This window comes from Mobula hypostoma, chromosome 3 (genome assembly GCF_963921235.1).
Source record: "Mobula hypostoma chromosome 3, sMobHyp1.1, whole genome shotgun sequence".
NCBI classification, from domain to species: Eukaryota; Metazoa; Chordata; class Chondrichthyes; order Myliobatiformes; family Myliobatidae; genus Mobula; species Mobula hypostoma.
In genome coordinates this window covers 71823188-71838007 of record NC_086099.1, presented here as the reverse complement: position 1 = coordinate 71838007, position 14820 = coordinate 71823188, and positions in this window count along the sequence as shown.

Sequence of the window (14820 nt, the reverse complement as noted above, 5' to 3'; positions counted from 1 at the left end):
GAGATTTGGATCTGTACACAGATGGGAGGGGTTGGAGGACTATAATTTAGATGCAAGTCAATGGGGCTAGGCACAGATTAGATGGGCTGGAAGGCTTTTTTTCTGTGCTGTAGTGCTCCGTGACTCTATGTGAGTGCTTCCCAAGCCTTGGCCAATATTTATTCCTTAACCAATATCACTAAGTGATACTGTAAACAATACAGTCATTATCTGAATGATGCCTCTGCAAATTTGCTGAAATATTTAATTGTGTGACTACATTAAGAAAGTATAGATAGAAAGATAGATACTTTATTGATCCCAAAGGAAATTACAATGTCCAGTAGCATTATAAGTGCTCAGATATACAAATCTTAGAAGAGAAATAAGAAAGAATAAAAAATAAGTTACCTTATTAAGTCACAGTTTGAGGATAGAGGAGAAGTTTTTTAGGACCGAGATTAGGAAAAACTTCTTCACACAGAGAGTGGTGAATCTGTGGAATTCTCTGCCACAGGAAACTGTTGAGGCCAGTTCATTGGCTATGTTTAAGAGGGATTTAGATATGGCCCTTGTGGCTACAGGGGTCAGGGGGTATGGAGGGAAGGCTGGGGCGGGGTTCTGAGTTGGATGATCAGCCATGATCATAATAAATGGCGGTGCAGGCTCGAAGGGCCGAATGGCCTACTCCTGCACCTATTTTCTATGTTTCTATGTAAACAGTCTAACAAGAAGGAGGTCATCACTTCCCTGGCTATAGGTTGACTCATTATAGAGCTTAATGGCCAAGGGTAAGAATGACCTCATATAGCACTCTTTGGAGCAGTGCAGTTGTCTTAGTTTATTACTAAATATGCTCTTTCTTTGTCTCACTGATGTCGAACTGCAGATGATTCAGCTTGCAACATTTGACAAAGTCCACCACCAGGACCCTATATTCATCCTCCTGTCCTCCCTTTATACACCCAACTATTGCTGAGTCATCAGAGAGTTTCTGCAGACGACATGATTCAGTGTTGTATCTGAGGTATACAGGGTAAACAGGAAGGGAGCCCGTACAGACCCCTGTGGGGCTCCATTGCTGCTTATAGCCATATCTGACGCACAGCTCGGAAGCTGCACAAACTGTACTCTACCAGTCAGGTAGTCCACGATACTAACTGGCAGTGATTGTGAAGTTTTATAGAATGCTTTGGGAATATGAATAATGTGATGTGAACATCTATTATCTGCTGTGGAACATATGACAGTTTTTGTAAAATGTGTCAGTAGAAAAAAAGGCATGGCTATGTTAAATAAAAATATGCACTCAATTCAGACTTCATGCAGAAATTAGCTTGTCGATATTTGGAATCCAGCCCCTCCTGTAACGAAAACAGAAAAGCAATGAGCGCTAGAAAAACCTTCTTTGTAATATTTAATATGGAGATAAAAATACAATGAATAATGATGTCCAATTCACTTAGAGATTCCAAATATGATAATTTAATCCTTCAAGATTTTAACCAAAAACACTAAACTAACGTAGTCACAAATTTCCTCAAAGGTCCTCCCAATTTTTCACCACATTTTTACCAGAAATTATATCTGATCATGAGTCATGTTTTCACTACATTTCTGTCAATAGTACAATGCCAGAGAAGAAATGGTTCCAAGGAAATCTGTAGCCTTTTTACTTTGTGAAAGAAATAAAGATTTTTGTGGGTGTTCACTTGAAGTAGCTGCAATCTCATTGTGAAAAAGTATTCAAAAGACCTTAAATACTAATTTCAGTGATTGCAGAAATTGCAATGCAATTACAGCTTTGAACTTTTGTTCATGAACTTGAATGTTCAGCTATTGTGTTGTTTATTGGCTAGATAAATTATTATTGTCACTGATATTGAATGGCCACATAAAATGTAGATAGTGCTACTTGAGGTTGGTCTGAACTTATTAAAAGAAGTGCATACATCAAATGTTGAGAGACATTGAATTATGGTAAATCATGAGAGGCACCAGTGGCAACCGTGCTATGGGTTTTAAGAAATGTAATTGAACACGACTTAATGCATTAATTATGAATGAAGTTTATTTTGATGTAACAAAAATCATGAGATATGACACTTGAAAACCTGCAGCTGTACTGGTCACCTTGGATTAGCATTTGGAAAGAATTTAAGCCCTACTAGAAGCACATTCTCATAGATATAGCAGTAAATACTCAAGAGTACCATAATTCTGCAAATTGCACTATTAAGCTCAGGCATTATACCTACACTTCCAGCAAAATTCTTACTCACTCAGACTCACTTTACCTTCATACAGAATTAGTACTGACACAACACTCCACCAACTGGTCAATCACAATAGCTTGATGATTTTACTATCAGGTCAGCAATGATCACGTTCTGTGGTAGCAAGGCAGATTCTGCCATGGAAGAGCTTCCCTCTATCTTGACAGATAAATTAGTGCACAGTCATGGACAGCAGGAGCTAACCTGATGGAACAGGCTAAGATATGTAGAGGAGATAATACTTGGTCTTGTGGTACAGGCAGGGATATCATCTTAGACAATGGAGGGACTGAACTACTGAAGATGACAGCATCCTCACACTGAATCCTCCTGCTCATAGCCATGACCTCCCATCTCACAATCACATCTAATTCATAAACTGCATATCGTATAAGTGTGGAATTCTTCCTTTACAGAAGTCAGGCCAGTTAAATTAACAAGAAGAAAATAATCATGAAGAAGGAATTCTGTCACTTCACAATCATGCAGAGCAGCTCAAGTTGTGGCAAGGGGTAGTGTGTAGGAAAGACGAGATGCTAGAGGGAAGGGGGGGGAGTTGGAGGATAGTTCACTCAGGAGTTCTCTCAATACACTCAGTGGAATAAGCCAATGATAGCAGGTGATCGGGATGCAGTATATAAGGTGAAAATGGATGTATCCCAGAAACCCAATGTTCAATCTCAAAGTGCAGGGAGAAGTCCAACACCTAAATTGTCTTCAGCAAATCTTGAAACCCATTCCTTCAGATGGAAAATTAGTGGTGAAATCTACTTATGAACACTGTTACAGCACATGAAACAGTCACTCTGCATTTGAAGAAAAACATATAAAACTGCAGATGTTGAATTATGAAACAAAAAGCTGAAAGAACTCAGCCAGTCAAACAACATATTTGAAAGAGAAACCTGTCAAATGTTGAGTTCTTCCAGCTTTTGTTGTTGTTACAAATTTCCAGCATCTGATTTTTTTCCCATTACTGTTGAATTCATTGTGATTTCTACTCCAGTGATAACTAACTGCAAATAGCTCACCTCCACCCTCCAACTTCAGATAGCTCACCTCCATCCTCCAATAGGATCTCTGCCAGTCTCACTCTGTTCACGTGCTTCTCTCCTTGTCTCTACTAAAATTCTCAGTCCACAGGAATGACACTGTGCATCGAGCTCCTGGCTATTTTAATTCACCCTCCACTCTGACCTTTCTGTCTATGAACTTCTGCACAGCTACAACAAAGCTTAATGTTCGATCAATCAATAATATCTCTTTTTTTTGTCTGAGCATGTAACAAACGGCCAGAACTCAATTTAGAATTCTCTATCTTAGTAAACTTGCTCTTTCTTTCTATTTGAATCAGGTTTAGCTGTTGGTGCTTGCCATTCCTCTTCCCTTTTTTGCTTCATTTGTATATTCTGTCCTGCTCAGCACCTCCCAATCAGCCAACCTATACAACATCTTCAAGAGGTCACAGAGAGAAAGGAGCTCAAATGTCTGTTCAGTGGCTACATTACATCAGTAGGTGCACAGTATTACAGCTCGGAGCGTCAGAATTCCAAGTTCAATCCTGGCATCCCCTGTAAGAATTTGTTTGTCCTTCTCGTGGAAGACGTGGGTGTCCTCTGTGTTTCCTCCCACAGTTCAAAGACATACTGGTTAGTAGGTTAATTGGTCATTGTAAATTGTCCCGTGATTAGGCCAGAGTTAAATTGGGATTGCTAGTGGCACAGCTTGAAAGGTCAGAAGGGCTTATTCTGCATTTTATCTCTAAGTAAATAAATAAACAGATTTCAGAGACCACAGACATTCCCTTTCTGCTGACACGGTGAAGCAGACTGAAGAATGGCTGAAGAAGATCAACAAAACCGGACACCTTGGTAACTTTAAGACATGGCTGTACCAATATGGTCCTCTACCAAGGCTGCTCTGGCTTTTCACACTGTAGGAGGCATCAAGAGGAAAGACAACAAGCACCTGCAAAGATGACTGGGGATTCCCCCCAAGTTTTCCTTCAGTGGGGATCTACATATGATCAGGCCAGCTACAGCTCCCATAGTCATCGGTAGTGGTGGAGTTCAAAGTGGCAAAGTGTAGAGCTGTTGTAACACTGAGGGGCTCCAATGACAAGCTAATAAACCAAGCAGGAGTCACAACCAGTTCAAGCTGAAAGAGGGACACCAACTCGGCCATAGACCAGGCAGTGAGCTCCCTGCAACTGAGAGACATCATTGGCAACCCATGGCTGGGACAGCAAGGCCTCGGCTCAGCACACTTCCAATGATGGAGGAGTACAAGTACAAGGGATAGGCGTGACATGGTCCAGCCAGAGGTATGGAACCACGTGGATGAAAGGCGGTATTGACGGCAGTGGAGTTGGAGTCTTAGAGTGCCTGGGCAAAATGGGATCTTCCCAAGCACAAGGTCACTTGGGCAGAGCTTTGGAGACTGGAGCCCTCCTGCAGTCCGTGTGTGGCACTCTTCCTACACCATCACAGCTGCACACTTGGGGGCTGAGAGAGGACCTAACTGCAAGCTTTGTGGTCAGTGAGGTTTGCAGGCACACGTACTGTTAGGATGCTTTAACACAAGAACAGCATCAGTGGCACCACGACAAGGCCCTGCTGTCCCTTGCTGACACACTAGAGCAGAAAAGGGGTAATAAGAGACCACCTAGCAGAGAAGCAGACAGGGCAGTGATTTTCTTCAAGAGGAGGGCCACATCAGTCATTTCAAAGAGGCCTAAATCCAATCTGCTGCAAACTGACAAATGATGGGAGATGAGGGTCGATGTGGGGAGGAAGCTGCAGTTCCTGGAGATGGTGGAAACCACACTTAGATCAGATATTGTGCTGTGATCGACCAAAGACAAGAAATCATCCTGGTGGAGCTCACAGTAACATGGGAGGAAGGATGTGAAGAAGCTCACGAGAGGAAGGCCCTGAAGTACCTGTCCTTTGTCCAAGCATACAGGGGCAAAGGATGACAGACGTAGCTATTCCCCGTGGAGATTGGCTGTAGAGGGTTCCTGGCAATGTCAGCATGTGGGTTCCTGCCTGCGCTGGGCCTTGAGAAAAAGAGCAAGAACCAAGCAGTCACAAGATGGGGAGGAAGCAGAAAGAGCCTCTTGCTGGATATGGACAGGTGAGAGGAGTAGAGCTGGAAGTCAGGAGCAGATTGGTCGTGACTTGGCCATCACCGCTGACCTGCCAGCTGAAGAGTGTAGTGGTTGAGGGTTGAAACACTCTATGAAAATTGGGCCCACCTGACGACATCTACTCCTGGCCAAAGGCTATGGCTACCTCATCAGGTAACTGAAGAGAGCACCCCAGTGTATGATGCAAGTACCACTATTGCTCTCCCCAACCTTCTCTGTTACTGAGACCATTTTTTTCTCTTATTCCCAGTTGACCTGACACATCAACTGGCTTCTGAGGTTGGCTGGACAAGGTCAGTCTACACTATCCACCTGTGAGGCAACTTTCAGGGATCTGTGGACATGTACCCCGAGATCCCTCTGCTCCTCCACACTACCAAGTATCCTGCCATTTACTTTGTACTCTGCCTTGGAGTTTGTCCTTCCAAAGTGTACCACCTCACACTTCTCCGGGTTGAACTCCATCTGCCACTTCCCAGCCCACTTCTGCATCCTATCAATGTCTCTCTGCAATCTTTGACAATCGTCTACACTATCTACAATACCAGCACCCTTTATGTCGTCTGCAAACTTGCCAACCCACCTTCTACCCCCACATCCAGGTCAATAATAAAAATCACAAAAAGTAGAGGTCCCAGAACAGATCCTTGTGGGACACCACTAGTCACAATCCTCCAATATGAATGTACTCCCTCCACCACCACCCTCTGCCTTCTGCAGGCAAGCCAATTCTGAATCCACCTGGCCAAACTTCCCTGGTTCCCATGCCTTCTGACTTTCTGAATAAGCCTACCGTGTGGAACCTTGTCAAATGCCTTACTAAAATCCATATAGATCACATCCACTGCACTATCCTCATCTATATGCCTGATCACCTCCTCAAAGAACTCTATCAGGCTTGTTAGACACGATCTGCCCTTCACAAAGCCATGCTGACTGTCCCTGATCAGACCATGATTCTCTAAATGCCCAGAGATCCCATCTCTAAGAATCTTTTCCAACAGCTTTCCCACTAACAAGTTAGCTGTTTACTCATTATAGATTAAAATCTCATCGTGCTGCATTTTCAATTAATTAGTTTATATACAATATGACTACTTATTATTCAAGTAACAATAATCAAATTTATCAGCCATGATAAAATGAACAGAGAGTGTTGTGATAAACATTTTCAATATTCATAAAAAGATTTTAGGCTGTATATTTTTCAAGGTTTTTCTACTATAGAGCAAATCTAGGCAATATTGTTCCTCGAGTGTGACACCTGGCATATAAAATAATATAGACTATGATCAGCTCAGATTTGGTACATATGGCACTTGCAAGCTACGTTTCTGATTGTTAACTAAAGTCATTTATATTTTTCTCCAGCTATGATTCTATTTACAGAATAAACTCCAGCTGTTCACAGCAGAGGCCATGAAGAAATTATATTAAAGATTCCTAAAGCATATGCCCCATGCTGTACTCATTGCACATTCATGCTATCCAGTGAAGATTTCAATTAATTCGGAGCAAGATTACATTGAGAATCAGGAAGGCACAAAACAAAGAAATTGCATAAATCTGTAATGAATTTCCTAAGTCATAAATAATCATTTCTTTAACAGAGATTTATAAGGCTGCTTTGAAATTACTGTGTGCCCATCTTATTAATGTTATTAATGACATCCTACATGATTGTTACAAAGCTAATTATCCATCCTTGCCCTTCTTAATCCACCTGCAACCTTTGATCCTATTATCTTCCTCCAAATGCTTCCTGCCCTGGCTTCTGGGTTTCAATCTCTCACCTGGTTCCAATCTGATCTATTTTAGTCTCAATAAGGCAATCACTTGCAGTGGGTTCTCTTCTTCCTCTCCTGTTTTGTCACCCTCTGTCAGTGGGCAGCAAGGTGGTGCGGCTAGAAGAATATCCTCCACCCAGCTCCAGTAATGCAGGTTCAATCCAAATATCGGGTGCTGTTTGTGTGGAATTTGTACATTTTCCCTGTGACGATGTAGGCTTCCTTCAGGTACCTCAGTTTCCTACCACTTCCCAAAAACTAGTTGGTGGTTGATTATTTGGCCATTGTAAATTGCCCATGGTGTGTTAGAACCTGGGAAGGGATTGATAGGTTGATGGGGGACAATAAAATTAGTTAGGGCAGGATTAGGGTGTTTGAATGTTGGGTTGGACTAAGTGGGCCAGAAGGTCTGATTATATGCTATTTCTCTTCATAACTCTATCCTCCAGACTATCCGTAGACACTTCAGCTTAAAAGTGAATAGGCTTAAAATTGTACCAGATAGCCAGCTCATAAATGAGCTGGGAAATGTTTTGTTGTGATCACAGTTAGCACAACGTGAACAATATGGTAGAAGTGCAATTACAAAGCAGAGATGTATTATCAGTAAACTATGCTTACAATGCTGTCAACAAGAAAATGTGTGGCTTTCTCTGTTGAAAGGTAGATGGTACTAGGGATAATGGAACTTCCTCATTGCTGGAACATACTGGCTGAGATACCACCAGATGCCCTCACAAATAACTGCTAAAGGTGATTCAGGGATCACATCACTGGGATTACATTCATGGAAAGTACTTACTAATAATGAGTCATATAAAGAATTCTAACACATTTGTTATTTTGCTTCTGCAAGCTGTCTCTCAGTAACATCATCTAAATTTGTAATATTTTAAATGTGTCGACTACTATCACCAGCTCTAACTATCAACATCTCTCTCAAACCATCAGCTGCACCTATATTGTCTGACTATCTGTCTGTCATCCAGTGCTCGATGAATAGAATTGCCTTCAACCAAAGGCGCAGGTATGCAAAGGTACAACTACGCTCAATGTCTCCAGCTAACAGCCCTTCTTTTAAGATGCTCTCACCTAGCAGATTGATCAGAAAGCTAGGTGCAACAGAAAGTGACCATTCAGATTGAAAATTAGATTAAAAGTTGAGAGAAAGGAGAGGATAATGATCAAAGGCAGCTTTGTGTGTGGTACGGCCACACAGGCTTCATTAGCAAGTCTGTATGAAGTATTTTGTGAATTGCTTTTTAAAAGGCTTAGATGTAAGGGCATCGAATAGAAACTTTGCTGATAATACCAAGATTGTCATTATGGTTGATTGTGAGGTAACTCTAGGCTGTGTGAAGATTTGGTGTACATAAATGGAACAAATGAAATTAAATTCAGTTAAAGTGAGGAAATACACTCCGAAGACCTGATATCAAGAAGTGGAGGGGCACAAACAAAAAGTCTTTTTCAAGAGCCTGCTTCCTCCATCAGTTTGTTTTGGCACCAGCTGTGTACATTTCTGATTAGTACACGACAGAAGATATGTGATCACTTCCTAGAGGGTGCATAGGAGATAAGCTGTCTCTATTTCCTGAGGAGGCTGAGGTCCTTTAATATCCGCCGGACGATGCTGAGGATGTTCTACGAGTCTGTGGTGGCCAGTGCAATCATGTTTGCTGTTGTGTGCTGGGGCAGCAGGCTGAGGGTAGCAGGCACCAACAGAATCAACAAACTCATTCGTAAGGCCAGTGATGTTGTGGGGATGGAACTGGACTCTCTCACGGTGGTGTCTGAAAAGAGGATGCTGTCTAAGTTGCATGCCATCTTGGTCAATATCTCCCATCCACTACATAATGTACTGGTTGGGCACAGGAGTACATTCAGCCAGAGACTCATTCCACCGAGATGCAGCACAGAGCATCATAGGAAGTCATTCCTGCCTATGGCCATCAAACTTTACAACTCCTCCCTTGGAGGGTCAGACACCCTGAGCCAATAGGCTGGTCCTGGACTTATTTCATAATTTACTGGCATAATTTACATATTACTACTTAACTATTTATGGTTCTATTACTATTTATTACTTAAGGTGCAACTCTAACGAAAACCAATTCCCCCGGGATCAATAAAGTATGACTATGACTATGACTATGATCAGAGTTGAAGAACCTTAGTTACGTGGAGAAGAAAGGCTGGTGATGTTGTTTTTTGGAATAAGATTGAGGGGAGATTTGATTGAAGAGTACAATATCATAAGAGGCCTGGGCATAGGGAATGGGGAAGGACCTGTTACATATGAGACTGTAAGACTAGGAAATTAGTGTAAATTAAATAGCATCAAATCTGGTCAAAAACGATGGAAGGGACTGGATGACTTCCTTCTGTACAATGTCAAAGGAAAAAAATAAACAAAAGCTACTACTTTGCAGAGCACTTGGTCAGTCTGCTCCAATATTCCTTTATGTAGATTGATTTTAACTTTTGTTCGATAAAGTGTCTTGGAATTTTTTCCTAGGTTAATGTCTCTGCATAAATACTTATTGGTGTTGTTGGTGTCTTAATGAAAGACTGATAACTTATCTTCCAGTTCAAAACATAACAGGAATTCTATCAAAACTTTCAAATAGAATCAATCCTAAAAATCATTTTGTAACCAAGAGACAATTAAACTTGCATACTATTGATAACTTCTACATAATCACAGAAATCCCTTGAGAATTGCTACTTTAATGAGAACTGCCTAAAGTACTGTCCACCACACAGATGTTATTACTTTGCCTGCATTACTACTGATTAAGAGTACACAGGATGCGTCAACAATAGAAGCAGGATTTAATCATAAGTCTGCTGTACCCTGAAATCTCTGTATGTGTATACAAGCCTATTAAAATACTGATTGCATTTTATGACAAATAGATTCATCATGAACCTATTGTAAGACTTTCTTTGTGGCTATCCTTCAAATGAAGTGCTGTTTTTAAAATAGGAAGAGCAGCTATTAATGTTAGCACATTATAATCAAGTTACTGGAAGATAACTTATGAGCTTTAAAGCCAACGGCAGTACGTGCAACATACATATGCAGCACAATGAATAATACATTGCGTCATTGAAAGCCCAGGGGCTGTCAGCATCTATACTGGACAGTCTTAGCAGTTAATGGCCATATAATGTCAGGTTTAAGTTCACTCTTTCACTGTGGCTACTATACAATCTTTGCATTTGCTGCATCTGACTAAATAGAAAAAGCTTTTCTGACCATGCCCCTAAGGAGTTTGACGGATATTCATGTAGCAGTAATATCCTCATGCACAATTAGAAAATATGTACACTAAAAGTATGCACAGAGACATAAATAGATACAAATGAGTTAATAATAATTAAAACTAAGAAGCAAAAATGTCTTAATTGTAAGAGGAAAATTAAATTTCACATATTCTTCGGCTATAATCTCATGATAAAATATGAAAGCATTTTCTTAAGGTCAATATACAATGGTTCTGTTATTAATCTTGTATGATTAAATACCAGAGTTTCTTTACCTGATGTTACACAGCTGTTAATACTGGATAATGCAAAAGCTGCTGGAACCAAGCTGAAGTCACACTGAGTACACTCTGAGATGGATAAAATGTCTATCCAAGAACATTCACAGAAACAAGATCGATGTAAAAGAAGAAACTCAAGGCCAAAGTCATGAATTCAAATCTTAATTTTAACTTATATAATGGTTTTATGATTACAAAATTCTGAAAGGAACTTGTTGAAAAGGGATGAATATTAACTCCAAGTTGAGTATAATGGGGAATGGAATAAATTCAAATGTGTAATTCTTGGGTTATATGGTTTCAAGGAGTCCTTTTCCAAGAGTAAGGCACACACAGCAGACGGATGGGTAATTATAGCAACAATTAACCTCCATATGAGATGATAATGAGTTTTCTTTGCATTAAATGTTATTTCTTTTTAAATCTCCCAGTGCTCAGCAGCTAAAGAGTGCAAAGGAGAGATAGATGCCTCAACAACTTTGCTTGCAAGCCCTGAGATTCATAAATGATTTCTAATCCCTTCTGTCAAACCTGCTTTCTCCAATTGTTTGAACTCTATTTCCAACTAGCAATCTATCTGGCCCACACCTCTGTCATCTCCTACAACCTTATAGTCTGTCTAAAAAGTTCAGCACTGTCCTCAATTTAGAACAGAAAGTTCAGTCAACCGTTTGGCCGATTTTAATTCACCAAGAGCCACACGTTTTTACTGAAGGCAGGGCCACAGTGCAAGAGAACATTATCCATGAGTTCTTCATTAAGTCACACACCATCCTCATCTGGAAATGTATGTTTCATTTTCATTGCCCTGTTTAAACCCTGAAAGTCACAACCAAACTGAAATTAGGCAATGCCTTCACCAGAAGGATTATAGCTGTTCAAGCAGATTGTTCACTACCATTACCTCAATAATAATCAGGTATGGCCTATAAAATCAGTACTTCACAGCAATAACCATATTCTAAAAACTGAACTAATTTTAAAAAATTGAGACATTTTATCATGTTGAAAGGAAGTTTTTTAAATGCAATTTGTTGTGGGGTTCAACTCTTATGCCTTTAAGAAAAAGGGACAATTTTTTGAAGAGATAGTAGAATAACATCCTTGTCAATGGCAACAACCTTCACAAAACACACCTTTAAATTTTCAGAATGCACGAATAGTGTGCAAGTTTCCCAAAGTCACTCTCTACTCAGTAAATTCCCATTCACAAACAACAGGAATTCTGCAGATGCTGGAAATTCAAGCAACACACATCCCATTCACTGTCAGTTTAGCTCTGTTAGCTGTATTCTTTTTCCTGTATCAAAAGTTTGTGAATTCACTTCTACCTCAAAACTTAACACAATGACACATGGCAAATTACATCAGATAACAAGGTAATTCCACTGTGTAGCCTATGAAGAACTCTGCAAAGGGCATCTTAGCTTACAATTCCTTATACAATATTGTCATGTGCATGTGCATTTTATGGTCCCTCTACAGCCCATGCACCATCATCATCTTAAATCTTAACCTTGCTATTGATGGCATTTACATTAGCTTTTGTGCGTTATTTTTTAACAGGAATTTCAGTTAATTTCTGGTTCATCTTATTTCGCTGCGAGCTATGGATTCTTACTGAAAGCATAAGAACCATCTCGCTGACAGGTTCCAGCCAAGGGAATGGTCAGCATGTTCGAAACAGGATGCACAAACCCATTCATCCCAAGGGAAGTTTTATAACAATGAGGAAGAATGGAAAGATAAAGTAAGTTAACTTTATAGGGTGATATTTTACTGTAATGTTTTTAATGTTTTTGTTTATTTTATTTTTAATAATTTTTGAATGTTTCTGATTGCCAGGGAAGGTAGCATTAACACGGTTGCTCTTATCCTGCCTTAAATTTTACCAAATACCTGATGGAAAGCTAAGATACCAGTCAAGTACAGGAGGCTTACAGCCAACACATTCTTTTTTTATGAAACATACATAAGAGTAACAAAAAATCTGCTGGAAGAACTCAGTGGGTTGAGCACGTCTGTGGGAGGAAGGGAATTATCAAGCTTTCATGTTTTTCCGGCATCTGACTGTTGATTCAGCTTCTAGCATCTGCAGTCTCTTGTAAAGTGCTTTCAATTAAGTATGGGACATCTTCAAATCTCAGGGGCAAATTCAGGTAAACAGCTTTACAAAGCAAAACCCAGTCTATTGCTTTTAGAACTACAGAGCTAGAAACCACAAGGACACAGGGAAGTCTGTTATTCTAGAAGTCAAAGTACATTGTTTCAAAGAGATGTAACATAATTACCAGCAATTTTTTGATCAAGATGATATTTATAAATCTTTAAGTTTATAAATTAAAGATACTTTGACTTTACTGGTCAAAACTATGTGAATATTAAGCCAATGATAATTATGCATACATTCCAAGTGCTTCATAGAATACTCTTTTTCTTCCTGCAGCATGCTCTAAAGTAGTTCTGTTTCATAAATGGAACTAAAGTGTTTCTAAACAGTGGACTTAAAGTTCCAATAAGATGACTAAAAGGTTGAAAATTTCAAATCACCACATTACTGAGTATGATTCAGAGTTCAAAGTAAATATATTATTGAAGTACATATAGGTCACCATATACAGCCCTGAGATTCATTTTCTTGTGGGCATACTTAGCAAATCTATAGAATAGCAACCATTACAGGATCAATGAAAGATCAACCAGAGTGCAGAAGACAAGAAACTGCGCAAAAATAAATAAATAGCAATAAATAATGAGAGCATGAGATAATGAGATAAAGAGTCCTTAAAGTGAGACATTGGTAGTAGGAACATTTCAATGATGGGGCAAGAGAGTGTAGTTATCCCCTTTTATTCAAGAGCTTGATGTTTAAGGGGTAGTAACTGTTCTTGAACCTGCTGATGTGAGTCATGAGGCTCTCATAACTTCTACCTGATGACAGCAGCAAGAAGAGAGCAGAGTCTGGGTGGTGGGGATCTCTGATTATGGATGCTACTTTCTCATGACAGTGTTTCATGAGGATGTGCTCAATGGTGGGGAGGCCTTTCCCAATGATGGATTGGGCCAAAAACATTATCTTTGGTAGGATTTTCCGTTAAGAGGCATTGGTGTCTCCATACCAGACGATGCTGCAGGCAGTCAATACACTCTCCACTACATATCGATAGAAGTTTATCAAAGTTTTAAATGTTATGCTGAATCTCCACTAACTGCTCAGGAGTGCTGCTGTGTTTTCTTCGTAATTGCACTTATGTGCTGCGTCCAGGACAAGACCTCTGAAATAGTAAAACCCAGGAATTTAAAGTTGCTGACCTCTCCACCTCTGATCCTCTATTGACTTCTGGTTTCCCTCTTCTGAAGTCTATACTCAGTTCCTTGATCCCGCTGCCAATGAGCGAGACATTGTTTTTATGACAACACTCAGACAAATGTTCAAGCTCCCTCCTGTATCCTGATTCATCACTACCTTTGATTTAGCCCACAACAGTGGTGTCATCTGCAAACTTGATTATGGCATTGGGGCTGTGCTTAGCCACACAGTTATAGGTACAAAGTGAGTAGAGCAGGGGGCTAAGCACGCAGCCCTGTGGTGCACCTATGTTGATGGATGTCATGGAGGAGATGTTGTTGTCAATCCAAACTGACTGGGATCTGCAAGTGAGGAAACCCAGGATCCAATTGCTCAAGGAGGTATTGAGCCCAAGGTCTTGGAGCTTATTGATTAGTTTTCAGGGGACGATGGTATTGAATGCTGATCTGTAGTCAACAAAGAGCATCCTGATGTATGCATCTTTGCTGTCCTGATGTTCCAGGATTGAGTGAAGAGTTAATGAGCTGGCATGTGCTGTAGATTTGTTACTCTGGTAAACAAACGGGAGCGGATCCAAGTCACCTCTCAGGAAGGAGCTGATATGAGGGGTGATTGATAAGTTCGTGGCCTAAGATAGAGTCAATTTTAGAAAACCTAGCACATTTATTTTTCCTACATTTACACACTTAGTCGAGCAGTCGTGGAGCATACAGATCCCTTCTTTGTAGAAGTCAACGTCTTGGACCTCTAGAAAGTGGTCCACAGCAGG